Below are 22,929 nucleotides of genomic sequence, written 5' to 3'. Positions count from 1 at the left end.
GCTTATACAACTATTTTTATAAGGTCCCTGCTTATAGTTACATGGCACCCAGCCCTAGGGGCGCATAGGGCACACCTTAGGGGTGACTTATATGTACAAATAAGGTAGTTTAAGACTTTGGAACTACTTTTAATTCTAAAGTCGAATTTGCATGTAACTTTAATTTAAAAGCAGCCAGCAAGGCAGGCCTGCCTTTAAAATTACACTGAGCACCTCAGCAGTGCAACTGTGGGGGCACTACATATGCTGGGGCCCCTAAACCTCTGTGCCCCACCACTTACTAGGGATTTGTAGATAGGTTGACTTAGCCAATTATAATTAGCCTAATTTGCATTCTGATCTTACACAGAGCACAGGCCCTGGGATTGGGTAGCAGTACCCAGGGCACCAACAGAGTCAGGAAAACTCCAGCAAAATGTGGAGTATGGGGGCAAAAAGTTAGGAGGCATCTGCAATCAGCCCTGTTCTCTCACACATGCACATCCTAAATTAACCTGTGCTCACACTCTGGTGGCTTGGCACAGAGCAGGCAAGCTTAATTTAAGAAGCAATGTGTAAAGTATGAATGTAACACATCAACAGTAACACAGTGAAGGACCGCACAAAAAGATTTAGCACCAGTTTAGAAAAACAGATAATTTTTGTCTGATTGAAACAAGACCAAAACAACAAATATCCAATTAGATTATCATGCGATATTCACTGGTTAAAAAGAAAGTGCTTTCAGATACAAACACATTCAGTTAGGTATCAATTTGCTCTTGCTGCCCATGTCCAGTGGTGCAGGCAGGGCTAGGGACACAGCATTAATCAACCGGTCCTGGGGCTTTAGGAGAGTCCTGCAAGTGCATGCTGAGGCTGCCAGGCAAAAGTGAGGCACTCACGCCACACAGGACTCCCTATGGGACTTGCAACATGGTGCTTGGTCTTCTAATCCTAGCACAAGCGACTCACAGCCCAGAGGCCAGGGGGCTCCCTGGGGAATGAAGCAGATATGGTAGGTAGCTGGGAGCGTACCAATCAGGATCAGCTGGTCAATGAAGTATTGGATGTTCTTCAGACCCCTTAAAAGAACCAGGTGCAAGCAGCGCAGTTGTGTGTCATTATTATTAACGCAAGCTAGCGTCATTCCTTAGCTCCATCCTTGGACCATATTTATGAAATGACATAGGATGGCAGTAAGGAATAGATAGCATAACAAAAAAGACACTAACACCTTCGCAATGCCGCAGGGAAAAATGACGTTAATGCTACAAAAATGGTGCTACACCATTTTGCGGCACGAAAACATGTCGCAAAGGGGTTGGCACCATTTTAACTCCGCATTAGCATCAAAATAAGACACAAAAGCAAGAAAGAGTGCAATTGCAACAGAAGATGGAATCAACAGGCCAGGAGAGACCCCAGGGAGACCCCAAACACCCAAATACAGCCAGGAGAGTACAGAAATAAATCACAGGTGAAGAGATAGCGCAAGTATCGCTTTCGTGAGGAGGCGCAAACCATCCTGGTCAGTGAGATGACGGAGCACCAACATCAGCTATTCGTCACGTCCAAATTGCCAGTTGGTAGGAGAGATGCAATATGGTAGTAAATAGTGGACAAAATAAACAGTGTCGCTGTTAGGGTTTGTACACAGCAAAGAGCATGTCCCCTCTCGCTGCACTAGTGGGTTCTGTAATAGCTCCCTTTTAAACTTACTATTGAAAGCCTTTCTTGTTATCTCACCTTCCCCCCCCCCTAGGCTTCTGTGTATGTTGTTTAATGTGCTGTTTTGTTTACACATTGGGCCTTGCTTTTACCAAGGCTTCTTTAAAATACTCCTCCCTAGGCCATGTGTTAATCCAACTCATTTGTATAATAACTGAAACACTGCACACCTTTCAAGAACATGTGCAGCATGTGAGGACCACACCCAGCTCTTCAAACCACACCCAGCTCTGCACACCTTCCAAGAACATGTGCAGCATGTGAGGACCACACCCAGCCCTTCAAACCACACCCAGCCCTGTCTATAAAAGGCATCCCCCGAGCCTCACCCAGTGCTTGTGCTCGTCTACCTCCCGCTTACCTGAGAACAGATCCCTCGGCGCTGGCACTCCTGCTCTTTACAGACTTTCATTGACTTCAATGGGTGCAGCTTCTGGCTCTTCCTTCTTCCGGTTTCCGGTTCCTCCTTGCTTCAGCCTCTCTCCTATGAGTAACCTGCAAAAGAGAAAGAAGACAAGGTTAGACTGATCAGTATCTCTTGCCAGCAACAAGTAAGTGCAAAACCTTTTATTACCTGAAAGAACTTTTACAACAATTTCTGGATTCGTGTATAGACAATTTGAAACGAAATACCTTCCACGAACATTGTGATTCAAACTCTTTGTTACAAGAATATTTTGCAGAACTTTGTGAAGCAAACATTGTTTTTTCTCATGGAACTATTAAGAATCGAACAGTGGAAACCATTAACAGCAAGGCAAACAGTAAATCAAGGACTTGCACAAATTACATGCTGTATTTTGATGTAAAAGTACAGTATTTGTTTTATAAAAGATTCTGGAAATATGGGAAAAGTGAGTCTGCTATTGGGAATTTAGGCTTTAGTTATATTATGATGAATGTTTGATATTGGTAATTCTGATAACGGTATTTGTTTAATGTTTTAGAAGCTTTACAGTAATAGAAAACACATCCCAGAGCAGTAACACATTCCAAACCTGGAAACTAGAGACCAGGATCCAAGAGGTACTTTTAGAAGAGAATTTCTAATAAATAAAGGGATAGTCAGGAACCCATTTAGGAATAGGTTGCACTTATCTGTTCTTTGTTTATGTTTCATTAGGCACCAGTTTCTACAGAAGTCAGAAAGGGCCGCAGATTTGTGCAGCACTTCAACAATGGAAACGCAAGAACGGTGTTGTCTCTTTTTTTTATTTTATCCACTTCCCCCCTTCCCGTGAGCTTCTGTTCTTAGTGCACTGTTTTAAAAACTAGTGTGCTGGAACAAGCAGTTTCAGGGTGGGGTCGGATTGTCTTCAACCTCCATCAGAACTGAACAAGAACTCAGGTGAGCTGGGCTTTGACAGTCGCTGAGGTGAAGAGAACTGTCACTGAGGTCCAGAGCGCTGGCACGAGTGCAAGCACAGGACTAAGGAGAAGCTTGCCAGAAACCGTAAGGCAGCACTGCAGACTGGAGGTGGAAGGCCTGCACCACAGGAAGACCACAGGAAGACCTGAATGAGCTGGAGGAGATGGTTGCAGTGGTCATCCCGGTGGAGCTGGTCACGGGAATCGCAGGACAGTACAGACTACCTGGAACCACCACACATGCAGGGTAAGTTGCATGGGGAATATCTGGAACTCCATTATTGACAGAAGGGGAGCTACATAGGGCACACTCAATGCATGCTAAAGGGTTGCATCTGGACACATAGGCCCTGAATCAAGACACACCATCCTCACCCAAGCCACATATGTACTGAGCCTTTGGTTGTGCTATGCACACCAACATGCACACAATGTCAACATAGGCCACTCACTATGGCTATACTCCACCATGTAAATATGCACCACATTGCCTGGTAGACATGTGCAAATAGTGTGGCTGTGCCATCACAACACCCATTGCATATAGGCAAAGCCCTTGAGCCAACGCAACATAGACATCAGAGACTAGGACTGAAGTCAATATCACCCCAGGGGAGATGTCAGGCCAACATGCTTTCATACCTCAATGTTGCATTGCCTTTACTCATATGTGCTACATCTTGCAGCACACATTAAAATACCATCTCCCCCAGAATTGCTTGTATATGTGCAGGAAGGGACACCTCCCTGCACATAAACAAATCATCCCTTCAAGGCAGCCACCCCGTCATCATGCTGCAACAATGCCTGCCTGTGTTGGTGCAGGGAGCACTAATCTTTGCAGGCGCAGGGGGAATTGCAGGGCTGTACTGCATACAGGATAATATGGCACATCACTGTGTATAAAACTGCTGCAGAGTACTGCTACACACCTTGCAGCTCCCCTGAGCCATGCCAAATGAGAAAGAAAATATCTGCCCTAAAGCTTGCAACCTGTGGAACACAACCCGTAGAGGAAGAACCCACAACAACTCACACACAACCATATGTGTCACATGGGTTAACAACAAAATAAAATGCATACAATACATTGTGCATGTATATGAACATCATACGTGAAGCTGAACAAGTGGCTGCAATCTCACTATTTGACAGGTTAGAGGGCGAGATCAAACAGAAAATGTTGGTGTGTGCTGCTCTGCAAAATTAGGCAACATCACACACTGCCATAATAAAAAAGCCGGGCATGCACTATATACATTAGAATATACCGCTCCCCCCAGGGCAAGGATGGCTACTTTGAGGAGGAAAGTATTTCTGTGCAGAAAGGAACACCATCCTGCACAACAACAACCTGAAAGTGTGATTTGCATAATGCAGCATACATAGTAAAAGCAAGAAATGCAGTACAAATGTAAGCATTACTCCTAGATCTTGACATGCTAAACCCACCCCTGGGCTGGTGTCAGATATTGGCCCAGTGTCTTGAATACAAATAGTCAAATATCTGTGGCAGTGTCAAAATGCAATGGGTGTTGCTGTGGTATGCCCACTTCAACACCCACTGCACACACCTTCCACGCAAAGTGTTGGGTGAGAAGGGGCCATAAATTCAAGGTGTGATCAAGACGCATATAGTGGCTTCACGCCACCTAGTACATAACGATGCAGGGCATTGTGCTACCTGAGCCTCACCAAAGGTTACACTTAGGTGGCATTTGTGACACCTGCATATTGAAGTACTGGGTTTTTCAGAACCCAGCGGTGCCAGGGAACACACCCTAAGACTTCGAGTCCTTCCTGTTTCAGACTACAGAAACACAGAGTCTTCTTGGTGAAGTCAAAGATCTTGTTTATTGGCTGCAGCCAGTAACAGGTATCCTAGAAGTACAACACAGTGTATATTCTCAGGAGACTGCTCCCTTTGCAAAGCTAACCTTCTCTTTTATACAAAATATTATGCTTTAGGCAAACATTCCTTATTTTACAGTTGACCATTCACATATTTTCACTACAAAGAAATAGCAGGGTTATGATGACAAGCCATATTTCAGTTTGTCCAGCCCTCAATCAATTACCCGGCAAGGCTTAGTACTTTCATCAGATATCGACGGACCCCCAAGATAAACGGGCACCTCCTCCTTGTAAAGCAAGTCATAAAGAAAGAAACAGGGACAGGTGTGTGTAAGATTAGGCATGGTTTGTGTGTGATGAAAGGTTTATGATGTGTTGTGCCTTGATACTAATCTCATTCGGCCACTGGGAAAGAAACTGGCCGAACAGGTTTGGCTTCAGGCAGTGGAGTCAGCTTGCCCAGGTCATAGAGGAGTCAGCAAAGATGTACGTGTCCTTCAGACTCGTTTTCAGCATTAGACATTGGCCTATGTGAGGGCAATCAATAAATGGCTGTCGTTTAAATGGAACACAAGGGTTCAGGACGGAAACACTGATATTCGGGTGATTTCGTCACCCGAATATGAATACAATACTTGTGCATACTATTCTAATCATTCTCGGTCTGCTGATACCAAAATCGTTGTGATACGACGATGTTTATAACACGGGTCCAGAATTTTCAGTACCACAATATGTCCAAAAATAGCTAGGGGCATATTCATGGTCCCCAAGCACCAACAGAGCATCACTTTTCGTGGCAAAATGCCCTGTGCCATGTTTAAAAGGTGGTGTTAGGCCACCTTTTGTGCATTAATGCCACCCTGTAAATGTGGCCCCTTCACATCCATCGCTTTGTGTGGAAGTGGAATGCAATGGGTGTTGCTGTGAATGTGCCACAGCAACACCCACTGCATTTTGACGCTGCCTCAGATTTACAAGTATAAGTCACCTTGGCAGCACAAAAATCTAAGGCCATCCCAGGGGTGGTGTCAGCAAGGCCCAATGAGGTGTTATACATGTATTATCCCTTGTTTATTCATTTCGATGTGTGCTGCATTCTGCAGCACACACAGAGGAGCTGAATCTCAATGAATGATTGTGTATGTGGAGGAACGGACACCTTCCCACACATAAACAATCAAACCTATCAACGCAGACATCCTTGCATGGTGGTGCAAAGATGCCTGTGTTGATGCTAGGCAGCTCTGAAGTAGTGCCAGTACAGGGGCCAACACAGGGGTGCACTGTATCCAAATGAATACAGCACATCCCTGTGCTGTGCAATTGATGCAGTGGGGCACTGCGACTCTTAGCGCTCCATCTTATTCCATTACTAGTGAACTTCACCCATGTGTGATGCACAATGCTGCATATAAGTACAACCGCAACCTTGGGTCAGTGACAAGTCAGTGGACCTCCAATGGCAAATATATGATGTCTCATGTCAACAGCTGAAGCAATCCAATATTGATTTCATACCATCTCATTGAGGAGGAGGATTGCTTACCTCCTGCTGACCTACCTGTCCGGGATTTTCCTGATGACCAGGATGACCAGCTGCCAACCCTCAATGAACAGACCCTCCAGGATGTCCTAGGAGCACTCCATACACCACCTCCAGTTGCAGGGAGGACACACAGAGTTGCAGGGTCTCCACATGAACCACCCAGCCACCAACACATGCCAACAGCCAGTTCTCAAACAGCCCTGGACTCCGAGAATCCAAAGATCACCTTTCAGAGGACAGTGTTAGGAGTCCAGCAAAAGCTAGCAAAGCAGGTTTGGGTGGGGATAGAGATCATGATAGGCAGCCTAGACAGAGTGCAGACGTGCCTCAGTCCAAATAAGAACTCAGCTGCCATTAGAGGAATCCACTGCCCGCTATGTGGATTCCAAAGGTCTCTGGCAGACAGAGCTGCTATCATGAACGAGAGGCTATGACAAATGCCCTCCCAAAGTGCCAGCAGCATGCAGAATACCTTGGAGTCCATACAGTGGGACATAGCTTCCCTCACGGAGAACATGGCTGCCTACCACTGTGATGTTGTTTTGGTCTTGAAGAATCGGCAGTTCCTCCTTTGCAGCAGTGATGCATTATGTGTTGCTACAATTGGCAGCTGCTGGGTCCTTTGACTCCACATCTCTATCCCATGAAGTGTGTGTGATCCCCTCTACCTCTACAACAGCATCAACCATGGCTCAGGAGGCACCACACACATCAGAGGATGAAGATGTGGAAGGAATAACATTCACAAGGAAAGGCACCCCGTAGCACCAGTCTGTGCCACATGGACAGTTTCTCCTTAGTTGTGGGCTTAAGATCAGGCCAGTGTTGTGACAGTATGAAATGTGCCCTCTTCACCTAACCACTGTAGAAATGCCTGCAGTTGGAAAATGGATTATTGGAAAGGGTAGGTAAGTACCTACACTTAGCAATAGACCACTAACCTCCACTTAGGTCCAGTTAGGTCTCAATAAAATTAACCCAACTCAACCCTTGGTAACTTGGCAACAAGCAACAAGGCTTAACTGAGGAGACTAGTGTGTAAAGCATGTAAACATCACAAAACAGTAAATAGGTAAAACACAAAACACAACAAAAAAATCCAATACCAATTTATAGAAATAGATTATATTTTATCTTTAAAATGACACCAAAACGATTCCAGAGGTCCTTTTAAGGTCCTTTAAGTGTCCACAACTTGATCCAAGGTTTGAGAAGCTCTGAGTTGGTCCTTGGAAGTTGGGACTACAATTCCCAGAATGCACCTGGTCAGAATCCTCAAATGGCCACTGGACGCTGGTCAGCTGGTCTCTGCTTGCTGGACTTGATGCAGGGGAATCTGGGCAGCTCCTCTGTACCTGTAGCAAACAGGGAGTCCCTTCTTGAAACATTCAAAGACAGTTAAAGTCCTTTTAGTGTTGAAGCCCAAGTATGCAGCTGGTGCAGTCCTTCAGAGTGCAGTGTCCAGGTGCAGGTCAGGCATCCAGCAGGGCAGTCTTTCTTCTTCTGATGTTCTTCCTTGTTGGGATCTGTTAGAGAACTGAGGTGTGGGTGCAGCTCTGCCATATTTATCCTTGCTCCTGGGTGAAAAACAAGGGGGAACTGGTTCTCCAATCAGGTGCAGGGTCCTTCCCCTTGTGATGACCACTTCATGGGAAGTGTGGCAAAAGTCAGTCCCAGGGAGCAATATTCCTCAAAAAGCCATCATGGCTGAAACTGATTTTTGGAGGTTACATCTGGCTGAGCCCACCCACTGGTGTGGCTATAAATCTTAAACACACTGTTCTGATGCCCTCTCCTAATCTAATCGGGGGGCATCTAATTGTCTGGGTTTGCAGGATTTGAGGGAGGTGCTGGGTTGCTCCAAATGTCCTTCCCTGCCTTTGAAGACCGGTTTGGCAGCCCTCCCCCTTCCTGCTCCCACAGGCACATTCCTTTGTGTTGCTCAGCCCAGACTACTTCACACCTCATCAAGGCAGCCTGGCCAGGCTGCCAGAGGCTGGTCAATCAGAGCAGAGCACTGTAGGGCTAAAGTCAGCAACTTTTTAGGTAGAGTTTAAAACTCTTTACCTGAATAAGTTATATTAAATCCAAGAATTGTAAGTTGTGGGATTTATTATAACAATTAATTTGATGCCAAACTTGAGGTATCTGATACTTAAGCCAAATAAAGGGGGTCATTACAACATTGGCGGTAAAAGCCACTTACCGCCGTCAAAAGACCACCAACACACCTCCGCAGAATTCCGCCACAGCTATTATGACCCACAGCTCGGAATCCGGCAAATTTTAGACACCCACACGAGTCCGCCACACCAAAGGTCAGTGATAAACTGGCGATAACAAAACCTCCACCAACACGCCAACAGGAATACGCCCACACTATCAGGACCCACGAATACACACAGCGGTCTTTCAACTGCGGTATTCCATTGGCTGTACACACCGCTGCGCTCAAAATACACACACATTTACAAAACACATCCACATTGGACAAATCGAAATACACACACCTGATACACATACACACACCACTGCCACACACTCAGTACAATATAAAACACACACCCACATCACCCACAAACCCCTATGACCACAATTGCGACTGAAGGCCAGAGAAAGACACCACCAGAAACAACATTAGCATCCACAGGCACTCAGCACCATCACTCACACAATATCCACGCACCTCACACAACACACCCCTAAATATCACCCCACACATCACAACACACCACCCCACACATTACCCACACCACCCCATGGCACCGCAAAGACACCCCAGATTTTCTGAGGAGGAGCTCAGGGTCATGGTGGGGGAAATTATCTGGGTGGAGCCACAGCTATTCGGATCACAGGTGCAGCACACCACCATAGCTAGGAAGATGGAACTATGGCGCAGAATCGTGGACAGGGTCAACGCTGTGGGACAGCACCCAAGAACACGGGATGACATCAGGAAGAGGAGGAACGACCTACGGGGGAAGGTGCGTTCCGTGGTCTCTAGACACCAGATTGCAATTCGGAGGACTGGCGGCGGACCCCCACTTCCTCCCCCAGAACTAACAACATGGGAGGAGCAGGTCTTGGCTATACTGCATCCAGAGGGCCGCGCAGGAGTAGCTAGAGGAATAGAGTCTGGTAAGTCAAATCTTAACTACTTCAACCCCCAGCTGACCTGCATGGTATCACTTACCCCCACCCTTGCCCTCACCCCATCACTCCAACTCCTCACACATGTCCCACTATTACAAACCACACATCCCAAACCCAAGCCCTGCATGCAACACCAAAGCATGGACACCCATCACCAATGCATGGCCACTGCACATACCCACACACACCCCTAAACCATTATCACAGAAGGTCCCACACAAGAATGCAAGCACTGGGGTACAGGGTCACCCACCCATTGCACACCATGGCACATACAGATGCAATAATCATGCCTTTACACCCCTGCAGGACCCCTACCCAACGTCACTGTACAGGAGGGTACAGACATGCCCACTCCACCCACAGAAGAGGCCCACAGTGATGACAGCAACTCTGTCCAACTGGATCTAGATGACCAGCCCGGCCCATCTGGGACCTCGGGACAATCGGTTCCCCTCACACAGTCACAGGCCACTACAGAGCTTTCCCCCTCTGGAAACACCAGCACAGCACCCATCCAGCAGGCCCATACCTCTATCCCCAGGACACATCAAGCAGTAGTGTGTCCACCACTATAGGGAACCCAGGCTAACCCACCACCCCAACAACTCCAGGGACCTGGGAGCAGTGGTAGTGGGCACACGGTTCAGAGGACAGAGGCCCAGGAACACAGGGGAACTGGGAGGGTTGCTGTGCGACAGGGGGAGGACAGGCACAGAGAACCCACTCTCCACGAGGCCCTCTCCAATATCATGGGAGCCTACCACCATTCCCGGGAGACGATGGCAAAGATACTGGCCAAGTTTCAAGAGACCCAGCGACTGCAGGAGGAACAGTATTTGGGGTTCACGGAGTAACTCAAATCCATCAATACCACCCTGGGCACTATTGTAGGGGTGCTGAAGGAACTCGTCAACACCAGGATGGACACTGTGGCACAACAAGGGGCCCCTGACACTAGCCTGGATGATGAATTGCCCACCACCTCTGCCGGCGCTAGTGGACAGGAGGCACCGCCACAGGACTACGACACCAGCACCCTACCCCCTGAAGATGGAGAACCACCCCGCAAACGGTCCCTGAGATCCAGGACAAAGACAGAAAACAATGCCAAGACCCCGCCAAGAAATTAGACCAACCTGAATGTCATCCTTCTGTCCCACTTTATCACCCTGTCCATCCTTAAACTGCCCTAGCTCCACTTCCTATGCCCCTTTGGACAATGCACCTGTGAGACTAATAGACTGGACTCTGCCATGGACATTCCTCCCCCATCACCCCTGACCAATTTACAACCCCCTCCACTCTTTTGCACTTAAATAAACACCCTCAAATCAAAGAACAATCTGGAATCAGTCTGTGCTTTTGAAAATATGTATTTGCAATAACTGTGGAAAAATGCAATATCCAATGTATTGTAAACATACCTATGTCACACAGCTCTAGTCCATGCGGAAACAAAGCAGATGTCACACAGTGGGACCCACATCTGTGAAATTGAAAGGGAAAGTGACAAATCAGGGTCCATACACTGGGTGAAAGTGACAGACAGATGAGAGGTAGAAGAATTAAATCAGATGTAGCAGGCAGTGTTGTCTTCTTACCTGTGTCTCACTGGAAGTATTGATGAATCACCGTGTTCCTGTTGTCTATGTCCTCTTCTTCTGCTTCCTCGTCTTCACTGTCCACAGGCTCCACAGCTGCCACAACACCTCCATCTGGACCATCCACCTGCAGAAAAGGCACCTGTCGTCGCAAAGCCACGTTGTGAAGCATACAGAAGGCCACTATGATCTGGCACACCTTCTTTGGTGAGTAGAATAGGGAACCACCTGTCAAATGGAGGCACCTGAACCTGGACTTCAGTAGGACGAAGGTCCTTTCTATAATCCTCCTAGTTCGCCCATGTGCCTCATTGTAGCGTTCCTCTGCCCTTGTCCTGGGATTTCTCACTGGGGTCAGTAGCCATGACAGGTAGGGGTAACCAGAGTCACCTGCAAATGTCGAGGGACAACTGTTAGACACACACTAACTCTTAGGGACATCCCCAGACCCAGACACCTAGTCACATTGTATTGGGTCCATGTCCTTACCTAATAGCCACACACGGTGCCTCTGGAGTTGCCCCATCACATAAGGGATGCTGCTATTCCTCAAAATGTAAGCATCATGCACTGAGCCAGGAAACTTGGCATTATGGGAGATGTACTGGTCGGCCAAACATACCATCTGCACATTCATCGAATGGTAACTCTTCAGGTTTTTGTACACCTGTTCACTCCTGCGGGGGGACCAAGGCCATATGTGTCCCATCAATGGCACCAATGATGTTGGGGATATGTCCCAGGGCATAGAAATCACCTTTCACAGTAGGCAATTCCTCCACCTGAGGGAACACGTTGTAGCTGTGCATGTGTTTCAGCAGGGCAGACAACATTCTGGACAACACGTTGGAGAACATAGGCTGGACATCCCTGCTGCAATGGCCACTGTTGTTTGAAAAGACCCACTTGCCAGGAAATGGAGTACTGACAGGACCTGCACTAGAGGGGGGATTCCTGTGGGATGGCGGATAGCTGACATCCGGTCTGGCTCCAACTGGGCACACAGTTCCAAGGTTGTGGAACGATCAAGTAGGTACGTGACAATTACATGTCGCTCCTCCATTGTCAACAGGTCCACCAGCCGTCTGTACACCGGAGGATGCTGCCATCTCCTCACCTGCCGCAGCGGACGTGCTCTATGGAGGAGAACAGCGAGCAGAGAGTCAACCAACACTGAGGTACGTAAACACAACTTTATTCCATAATTGTTTTTAAATTGATATATGCCTGTATTAGTGTTTATGCAAGGCCTAGATATGTGTGACGCAGTCAAAATTAATGCCATGTGGCCCCCTGAAATGGTGGCTGCCTGACCTGTAAGGTGGGACAAGGGGATATGAGGTAACTGCGCTGGCGTTGTACACCGTCGCATTAGGCGGTCGAAGACCGCGGCTCAATCCTGCATTGGTTAACATTGGACCCTATGGGTCCCAGGAGCCAATGACGATGTACGCCGGCGGTGACGGTACGCACCGCCGCGGAAATCACTGCCATTTTCTGTCTGTTCACTCACTTGATACCTGATCTTTGACAGAAAAGGACCTACACTGCAAGTGCTGCTGTGACCTCAGTCTCGAAGAGAGAATGGCTCAGGTGTCTGGGGAAAGTGCCCCTGCCTTCAGCAGGGAGGAGTTGGAGAAACTAGTGGATTGGGTCCTCCCCCAGTACACGCTACTCTATGGTCCTCCAGACAAACAGGTAAGTACACTGTGAGAATGCCGAATGGACAATGTCTGTGTGGAGTGGTGTGGATGAAAGATGGGGGGGGAGAATGAGGTGTGCATGAAATGATGGTGAGTGCATGTGCGTCATGGCAAGGGTAAGGATGCGGGCCAATGACTGTGACGGTGCGGACGGTTATATCGTCTCCTTTTCCTCTGTACTATTTGTGTAGGTCAGCGCCAACCAGAAGAAGGATATTTGACGTGCCATCGCCAAGGAAGTCCTGACCCGGGGAGTCGACCACAGACGGAGCACCCACTGCCGGAAAGATGGGAGGACATTCGCCGCTGAAGCAAGAAGACGGCGGAGGCCCAGCTGGGGATGGCCTCCCAACGTGGGAGGGGTGCCCGTCGCACCATGACCCCCCTGATGTTCCGGATCCTGGCGGTGGCGTATCTGGAGTTGGAAGGGCGCTTGAGGGCATCACAGCAGCCACAAGGGGGTTAGTACACTCTCATTCTGCTGATTCAGCGCGCATTGTAGGTGTCTGGGTGGCGGAGGTGAGCTGTGGGTTCCGCTAGGCCAGGGCGAGTTTAGTAGGCAAGGTCCCTTCTTAAGGCAGGCCATGTGGCACCCCACCTGTGTTCAGAGCCAACTACACCTAGTCTGGTTCCTGTGACTTCCATGTGTGCAGCAATCGGGCATAGGCCTTGTACCCCATGTCCCTGAGATTAATTTGGGAACTCAAAGTGCACAGCGTAGTGCAGGGGGCTTCTGTGTCTGTAGTGTCCGCCAACGGTAGCGGTATTCAATACACTCAACATGTCTTTCTTCTGTCTTCCCCCACTTTTTGTGGTCTCCCTGTTCTTTTGTGCATTAGCATCATCAGGCGGAGGAGCAGTGGCACCGGAGCAGGAGGGAGCTGCATCCCACATAGCCCTGGAGGGCAAGACTACGGAGTCAGAAGCCACAGTGGGACGGAGGGCGAGGGGAGCTCCACAGCGGGGATAGGAACTGAAACCAGCGACACAGACTCCTCCTCTGGTGGGAGCTCCCTCGTGGTGGCGGGCCCCTCTGTGCCACTGCATCTACAGGTACAGCTGCCACCCCCCCTACCAGCACCGCCCTCCCAGCAGCCCCTCAGCGTGTGCCTCGTGCCCGCTCACCGAGGAGGGTGGGCATCTCCTTCACCCCAGGCACCTCAGCCCCTGTCCCTGTCAGCCCTGCTGCTCTCAGTGAGGAGGCCATTGACCTCCTCAGGTTCCTCACTGTTGGGCAGTCTATCATTTTGAATGGCATCCAGGGTGTAGAGAGGCAGTTGCAACAGACAAATGCATAACTGGAGGGCATTCATTCTGGTCAGGCAGCCCAACAGCGAGCTTTTCAGACTCTGGCCTCAGCACTGATGGCAGCCATTGTCCCTGTGTCAGCCTCCCCCCTCCGACTTCCTCCACCCAGACCCAAACACCTGTACCTCAGCCTATTCCAAGCACACCATCAGACCAGCATGCACACACCTCAACACACAAGGGAAGCTCAGGCAAACATAAGCACTACACATCCCACAGGCACTCACGCAAGCATCATACACATGCACACATACCAACATCCACTGCCTCCACTGTGTCCCCCTCCTCCTCGTCTCCCTCCTCCCTCCCAGTCTCGTCTCCACTCACACCTGCATGCACTACATCTTCAGCCACTACCTCCATCACCAGCACACCCACTACCACACCCTGCTCACTTGCACTCATCACCCACACTACCATTCACGTATCCCCTGTGCCCTCTCCCAGTGTGTCTGTGAGCCCACCTCCCAAGGTACACAAAAGCAGCCACACACCCACCCAACAACCATCCACCTCACAACAGCCTCCAGCCCATGCACCTTCACCCAAAGTCAGCAAACATACACCTCCTACAGCCACTACCTCTTCCTCCACTCCCCAAACCCCTCCATCTACCCGTCCCAGTGTGTCCTAAAAACGTTTCCTGTCCAACCTTGACCTCTTCCCCTCACCTCCCCCACCCCTTCAGTCCCATAGGGCCCGCTTTTCCAGGTCCCAACCCAGGACCTCAGCCACAACATCTGCGGGAACAGTGGTGCCAGTAGTAACCGGCTTCTGGAGTGCGCCAAGCAGCAGGGCAGCCAGTGTGCCAAGGAGCCAGACCACAGACAGTCCCCCACCGCAAAACAACAAAAAGTTGGCCACTGCCCGGCGGGAGAGAGGCAAAACATCTACCACCAAAGCCTCTCTCAGGAGTAAAGTTGGGAGTGGGGAGATAGCTGCGCCACCATCCAAGGTGGGGAAGGGGCAAAGAAAAACAGGCAAGTCGCCGAAAACCTGCACAGCGGACAAGACCGCCACCAGCACCACTGAACAGGACACCGCCACCACCAGCACCGCTGAACAGGACACCGCCGCCACCAGCACTGCTGAACAGGACACTGCCGCCACAAGCGCCGCTGCCAAGGACACTGCCGCCACAAGCACCGCTGCCAAGGACACCGCCGACACCAGCACCGCTGAACAGCACACCGCCGCCACAAGTACCACTGAACAGGACACTGCCGCCACCAGCACCGCTAAACCAGACACCGCAGCCACAAGCACTGCTTCCAAAGACAGCGCCGCCACCAGCACCGCTGAACAGGACACCGCCGCCACCAGCACCGCTGAACAGGACACCGCCGACACCAGCACCGCTTCACAGGACACTGCCGCCACCAGCACCGCAGGCCAATGAGCTCCAAAAGCTCTGACGCTACTGAGGCCGCCACAAGCAGGATGAAGCACTCTGGGCACCAAGCCCCCTCCAGAACCAGTGGAGAAAGGCATTCACTACCTCACTCCTTGGCAGGATGAAGCTTTCTGGACACAAAGCCCCCTCCAGAACCAGTGGAGAAAGGCATCCACTACCTCAGTCCTTGGCAGGATGAAGCACTCTGGGCACAAAGTCCCCTCCAGAACCAGTGGTGAAAGGCATCCACTACCTCAGTCCTTGGCAGGATGAAGCACTCTGGGCACAAAGCCCCCTCCAGAACCAGTGGAGACTGTTATCCACTTGAGAGACTGTGGCTTTGCACTCCCCAGGATACAGCAGTGGGCAAACCACCCACTGGAGAGACTTGAGAGACTGTGGCTTTGCACTTCACAGAATACAGCAGTGGGCAAACCACCCACTGGAGAGACTTGAGAGACTGTGGCTTTGCACTCCCCAGGATACAGCAGTGGGCAAACCACCCACTGGAGTGACTTGAGGGACTGTGACTTTGCACTCCCCAGGATACAGTAGTGGGCAAACCACCCACTGGAGAGACTTGAGAGACTGTGGCTTAGTACTCCCCAGGATACAGCAGTGGGCAAACCAACCACTGGAGAGACTTGAGAGACTGTGGCTTTGCACTCCCCAGGATACAGCAGTGGGCATGGAGCCCCCTCGTGGATCTGGCGTCGTGCACTCATCCGGTTGAGGTGCCCCACCTTCCCTTCCCCCTGAGGTCCCTGTTGTATTTCTATCTGATGCCCCAGCAGTGTTCTCTCCGTTTTGACCGGGTATCGAGTGTGGGCCTCTCCCATGCATTTTTGGCCCAGTGGTCCACGGACTTTAATGGTGGAATACCTTGGACTTGTATTCCTGGTGTATATATTTGTTTATAGTGTGTATATATGTCTTTGATTCCTGTTTTTTAATAGATTACAAACATTCAACTCATTTCCTTTTGTCCTTGCATTCTTCCAGGGGGGGTTTGGGGTTGTAAATGTAATGTAGCAGCATGTACTTGTGTGTGTGTTGTAGTGGGTGAGGGTGGGGGTGGGAGTGTTGCGTGTTGCATGTGTGTGTCACTCTTTTTTCCTTCCCCCTCCCCTGTGTCGTAGGTGCAGTACTCACTGTGGTCTTCGCCGCAGTCTTTGATGTTCCTGGTAGAGGAGCAGGAAGACAAAGGCTGGGTGTATCTGGAGCTTGGGTTCCATGGAGTCCTTGTTCCTCGTGGGGTGTGTAGAGGTGAGCGTTTTCCCTTCCAAGTCCTGTTTCTGCTGTGTTTTTGTTCGCGGTGAAACCACCCCGGAAAAGGTGGCGGATTGGACTGTTTTAATACAGTGGGCGGAACCTTGTCTTCCGCCTGTCTGTTGGCGATTACCGCTGCGGTGTTTGTTTGTACCACTGTGGCGGTCAGAGTGTTAAAGTGGCTGTCTATGATGGCGGTTTCCGCCAGGGTCGTGATTCCATTTTTTTTACCATCAGCCTGTTGACGGTTTTACCGCCACCTTAACACCGACCGCCAGGGTTGTAATGAGGGCCAGAGTCTCCCCCTTCTAGCTTACGGAGGCCATTCACTACAATGAGGGAAACACAAATTTGACTGTTTTACCTCACCAGGGCTTATACAACTATTTTTATAAGGTCCCTGCTTATAGTTACATGGCGCCTGAACCCTAGGGTCACATATTTGTAAAAATAAGGTAGTCTAAGACTTCGGAAGTACTTTTAATTCCAAAGTTGAATTTGCATATAACTTTAATTTAAATGCAGCCAGCAAGGCAGGCCTGCCTTTAAAATGCACCGGGAACCTCAGCAGTGCACCTACGGGTGCACTATCTATGCTGGGGTCCCTAAACCTACATGCCCTCCCATATGCTAGAAAGTGTAGGTAGGTTGACATAGCCAATTATAATTAGCCTAATTTGCATACTTATTTTACACAGAGCACAGGCCCTGGAACTGGTTAGCAGTACCCAGGGCACCATCAGAGTCAGGAAAACACCAGCAAAAAAGGGAAAAATGGGGGCAAAAAGTTAGGGAGTCTCTGCAACCAGCCCTGTTTTCTCACATCTGCTATGTGCTGTCATTGTCTGTACCATATCAAATGGCAATGTTATGCAGTCCTCACTAATGCACACTACTGTAACCATGTCTCATGACAAGTTCCTCACACCTGGACTCCGATTTTGCTACATATGGCAAATGTTCACTCATGGGATCTGTGAAATGGATATTGTATACAAATCACAATAACAATTGCACCTGTAAATAAAGCAATTTGTACACATGTAGCATTTCTACGTTTACTGTGATCCATCTACTCAGCTAAAAGTTAGCATTTTGTCAATCCTTGTCAATGTGTAAAGAATATCAGTACATGAGTGCATGACTGTCAGATACTAAGCCACATACTAGGATCCAAACAAGAGGAACTTGAATGATGGTGCTGTGAGCTACAACCAACTAACTATGTATTCTAAGGGCCTGATTTAATTATATGTTGTAAGTTTGTGCCAATTTGCAGTCAAAAAATGATGCAGAGGCAGCACTAACTTTTCATAAATCAGGGCCTAAATGCTTTGGAACACAAACCCTTGAAGTAGACATACGGCATGTATAGCTCATTATCCAATCAAATGTATTAGTTACCCATATGTTAGTACGAGTACAACTCACTTGTTTGGAACAGGAAAAGCTAACCTTATCAGTGATGGCCACCTGTCAGTGTTGCAGAATACAGTTCCAAAATTGGGAGTTGTCAGATGTACCACACTTACCAAAATTGAATTAGCAGGTCCCCACCCATGGCAGGTGAAGTACCATATTTACCTGCTGAAGATAAAGATTACATACACATTGTGAATGGCTGGAACACATGATGGCAAATGTATGCACTAGCAGACAGTATGTAGCAGCCATTCTGAAAGGTCCTTGTTTATGGGGATGCATATGGAAAACCTGGAAAATCAAGACAGTAAGCATACCCTAGGCCATACCCCCAACTTGGCCAATGCACTCATGACAAGGCCCAGACACAATCAATTACAAAACTAATTAGGCTAAGATGAACAGGCTTTATTTTAAAACCATCAATGAAATGAAAACCTAAAACCTACCCTTTTCTAAACTAACCTATACTAACTATCCTTAAATTAAAACTACGCCTATCTAACCTATTCTAATGTTATCTTACACAGTAGCACCAGACTTCGAACATTGGCCCCCACCCTCCTCAAGAGACAAGATACAAGTAGGGCAACATAAAATATGACTACAGATGTACTAACCTAACCTATGGCCTAAACAAATAAATATTTGTTGGGGTATTTTTTTATATATATATATATATATATATATATATATATATATATATTAACAAAAAAATAACTCATAGCTCATGTCTTGATTGGTAATGGCTCTAGTGTGTTCCAAGATCCTTTTCTTGAGCGGACATATTGTGCTACCAATATATCTCAATCCACATTCACACTCAAGCATATATACTACATATTTGCTATCACAGGTAATTCTCTGTGAAATGTGTATAGCCTTTCCTTTATGGTCCATGTATGTTTTCGTTTTCTTTGCAATCTGACACACTTTACATTTATTACATTTATAGAAGCCAACTGCCTCATTCTTCAACCAATTGCTTGTTATTGGTGCCGAATGAGAAAGAATGAGACGAAACTGCTCCAATGACAAAGAGATGGAGAAACAATTTAGCAAGGTGCGTAAAAGATTTATGCGCTGTGGGTATCTAAGAGCAAATATTGACTCTAGTGAGAGAAGAGCTAAAAAGATATCTCGACAGGAAACATTGATAGATAAAGGGGCAAAAAGAGGAAGTGATAAGGAGGAAATGTGTCCTCATTTAATTCTCACCTATAGCAAGGAAAGTAAGGATATAGAATCAATATTTAGAACACACTGGAAAATACTAAGAAGTAATCAAGACTTGGCAAAGAGAATAGGCTGTAAACCACAAATTTCATACAGAAAGTCACACTCACTGAAAGGCACACTGCTAAAAAGCCACTATACGGCACCAATGACAAGAAATTGGTTGAAGAATGAGGCAGTTGGCTTCTATAAATGTAATAAATGTAAAGTGTGTCAGATTGCAAAGAATACGAAAACATACATGGACAATAAAGGAAAGGCTATACACATTTCACAGAGAATTACCTGTGATAGCCAATATGTAGTATATATGCTTGAGTGTGAATGTGGATTGAGATATATTGGTAGCACAATATGTCTGCTCAAGAAAAGGATCTTTGAACACACTTGAGCCATTACCAATCAAGACATGAGCTATACAATGGCAAAACACTTTTCGAGATCACACACTAATAAGTGGAGATCATTAAGATTTATGGGAATAGCGCAGATAAAAAAGGATGAGAGAGGGGGTGACAGAATTCGAAAGTTACGACAAATGGAGAGTAAATATATCATCCAGCTCCGTACGAAAATGCCATATGGGCTTAACATGGATGAGGAATCTGGAACTTGACAAGACAAATGGTAATGATAGCATAGAGGGTGGTCATTTATTATCATTATTATAGTATGTGGCACTCTAGTCAAACAATGATAGTCATTGAGTTGGAGAGCAAAGGTCTGTATTGATATTTGTGGTGGAATTGATAGAACAAAATAATTGAAAAGAGAAACATGAAAATGAATAAATGTAATAAACCTTTCTAAAATCCAACAATCAATGTATATATATAGCAAGAAACAACCATAGGATCAGAATGACTACAAAGAATAGATGCAGTACCATACATATATAAAAGAATCTGTGTCAAATGATACAAATAATAAAGGAGAAACATTGTTATATGTGTTATATGTGCAATAGAAGTAGTAAAAAGGAAATAGCAAATATAAACGGTGTGAAAGTACAAATTAGAAAGGACTGGAAGAATGTAGAAAAACAGAAGCAAGTAAGATCATTTTTCAATTTTAACTTTAAATGTAATGTATGTGAACTACGATATCCAGAATGCATTGGGCATGATGAAGTGATATTGAGTATAAAAAGCAAAAGGGAAAAGGGACTCATTCACTGTGAGTAAGACTCCATGGGGAATTGAAACGCGTTGGTGGTTGTTACTTGAAAAAAATACACATCATTGATATTTCGCGGAGTGCAGTGAAAATTCTTGGCTATTTATACTTTTCAAGAGTGGTCCTCTCTGTCACTGGGCACCGGCAGTGGAGTGCGCCGCCCAGCAACTCTCCGACCATTTTGTTTGACAATATATATATATATATATATATATATATTCTTTTTAATACACAAATACCCCAACATGACTCCCCACCAAAACCCCAACAATGAAATAATGTAAAAAAAACACACTCCACTATACTTAACCTAACCTATGCCTACTGTACACTAACCTAACACAACACATCTTAAAACCCCATACAAAACTATAGAAAACAGTAAAAGGGAGGGGAATGAACTAATATGTTGTGTGGTACATTATACGTTCACTTCCTGCTTTTCTTTCACTTTTTCTTAATATAGCACAACAACTTGCAGTCCTTTGCTGCATCCTCCTGCAATTTAGTCAGTCTGGCCAAAATCTGCCCAATGTCTCCCTCATATCCTGCTCAAACTGACTTGGGACTACTGCTGCAGGTGGCAGTAGTAGTGGCTACGTAATCACTGGTGTAGCTGACATTAAGGGCCATGGTCCAGCTGTGGCCCCCTGCGCCCCTGATGGCTTGTCTCCAGTGTGCTTGTGTGGCTGTCTTGGAGCTCCCTCATGGGGAACGGCACGCCAATCCCCTGATGCTTTTTCTCTTCGGAAACTCCTGCCAATTCAGCGGTAAGCATCTGCAACCTACATCATACAGCGGTATCTTTTGGCTCTCTTATGGAAGTCTCACCTTTGTACTTCAGTCATGTTGGCAGCAGGAATATGAGGAGAAGCAAGCATCAGTATCAGCATTGGGTAGAGGTTTTACAGACAAAATGTACACTGCAACTGCAGATAACACATACAGTCCACCACTCATTCCTCAAAAATGACTCACGTCTCATCTAAGATCATTTCCTACCAGCCATCATCAGTATCATGTACGTGTCACTGGGATGACGGAAATCTATTCAGAAACAACAGGGCCCAGAGCTTAGTGGACAAAATTGTCCATGATCAACATTTGTGTCTTCTAAATTGTAAGGATCATATGCCCCAACATGTCTGGATTTTCTGTGCCCCTATGAATAAGGGGGGGCTGTGCATGCAATCCATCACCTCGACACACCTGGTGAAACATCAAGGCTTGCCAAGTCATCGTGGAAGCAAGGTGTGGGCCATATGATAGGGGGCCAGGTAACTTTCCACCTGCTATTCTAAGTTTTGTTAAATCAACATTAATGTTTCCTATTATAAGACCTGGCCTACGCATACATAACAAGGGGGCACGCCATTGCCCTTGATGTGCCCACATGTACAACTGATTAAAACTTCCCAGAAAGTTTGACTTAAAGACTGAGCTACACATCAGAGTTGTCAACACATTACAGAACTGAAGCCCCCTACCCAGTTCTATGTAGTGCTATATATGTAAAACGGCACACACATGGTGGCTGTATAGATGCCCTTAGGCCCACAGTGAGTTTGGCACTGCAGTGGGTGCTGCAACAGTATCCAGAAACATTGTATATCATTTGAACATGCATGTCAGACATCATCAGCTACGCACACAACATTGACATCATATGTATATGTGATGTGACCTACATCACTCACAAATATCATGGTGGCAGGACTATGTTGTTAAAACTGTTTTGAGATCTGATGTGGGAAGAATCATAGACTTTTCATACAAAGATCTGGAAGTAAGCTGTCTACTAAACGTGTAAACTACTGATTGTTGTACAGCACAGTATGGCTGCTTGCAGTACTATAGACTCATTAAATCTGAAGGGTACTGAGGCACCTGTGATGTATGTGTCTCCTACATGAGCCCTCGAGTGACCCCTGCAGATGTCACCCACATCTGTACCATCTTGTCAGTAAGTGTAAGCTATGTGTGGCACACTATGCTGACAACGGTGCTGTGACAGAGTGATTGTAAACAGGCATGCTATGTACATAGACAACTGCCCTGGACCTATCATGGTAGACACCAATGAATAACTGGCCAGCCATAAGAATTCCCATTTCAAACATTTCCATGCCAGCACATGTTGCCCCTTGAACTACATGCAAGCCATTCTCACTGCACAATATTCCA

Source organism: Pleurodeles waltl, chromosome 7, assembly GCF_031143425.1.
Source record: "Pleurodeles waltl isolate 20211129_DDA chromosome 7, aPleWal1.hap1.20221129, whole genome shotgun sequence".
Taxonomy (NCBI): domain Eukaryota; kingdom Metazoa; phylum Chordata; class Amphibia; order Caudata; family Salamandridae; genus Pleurodeles; species Pleurodeles waltl.
The sequence above is the reverse complement of the archived record's forward strand: the minus strand, read 5'-3'. Positions refer to the sequence as shown.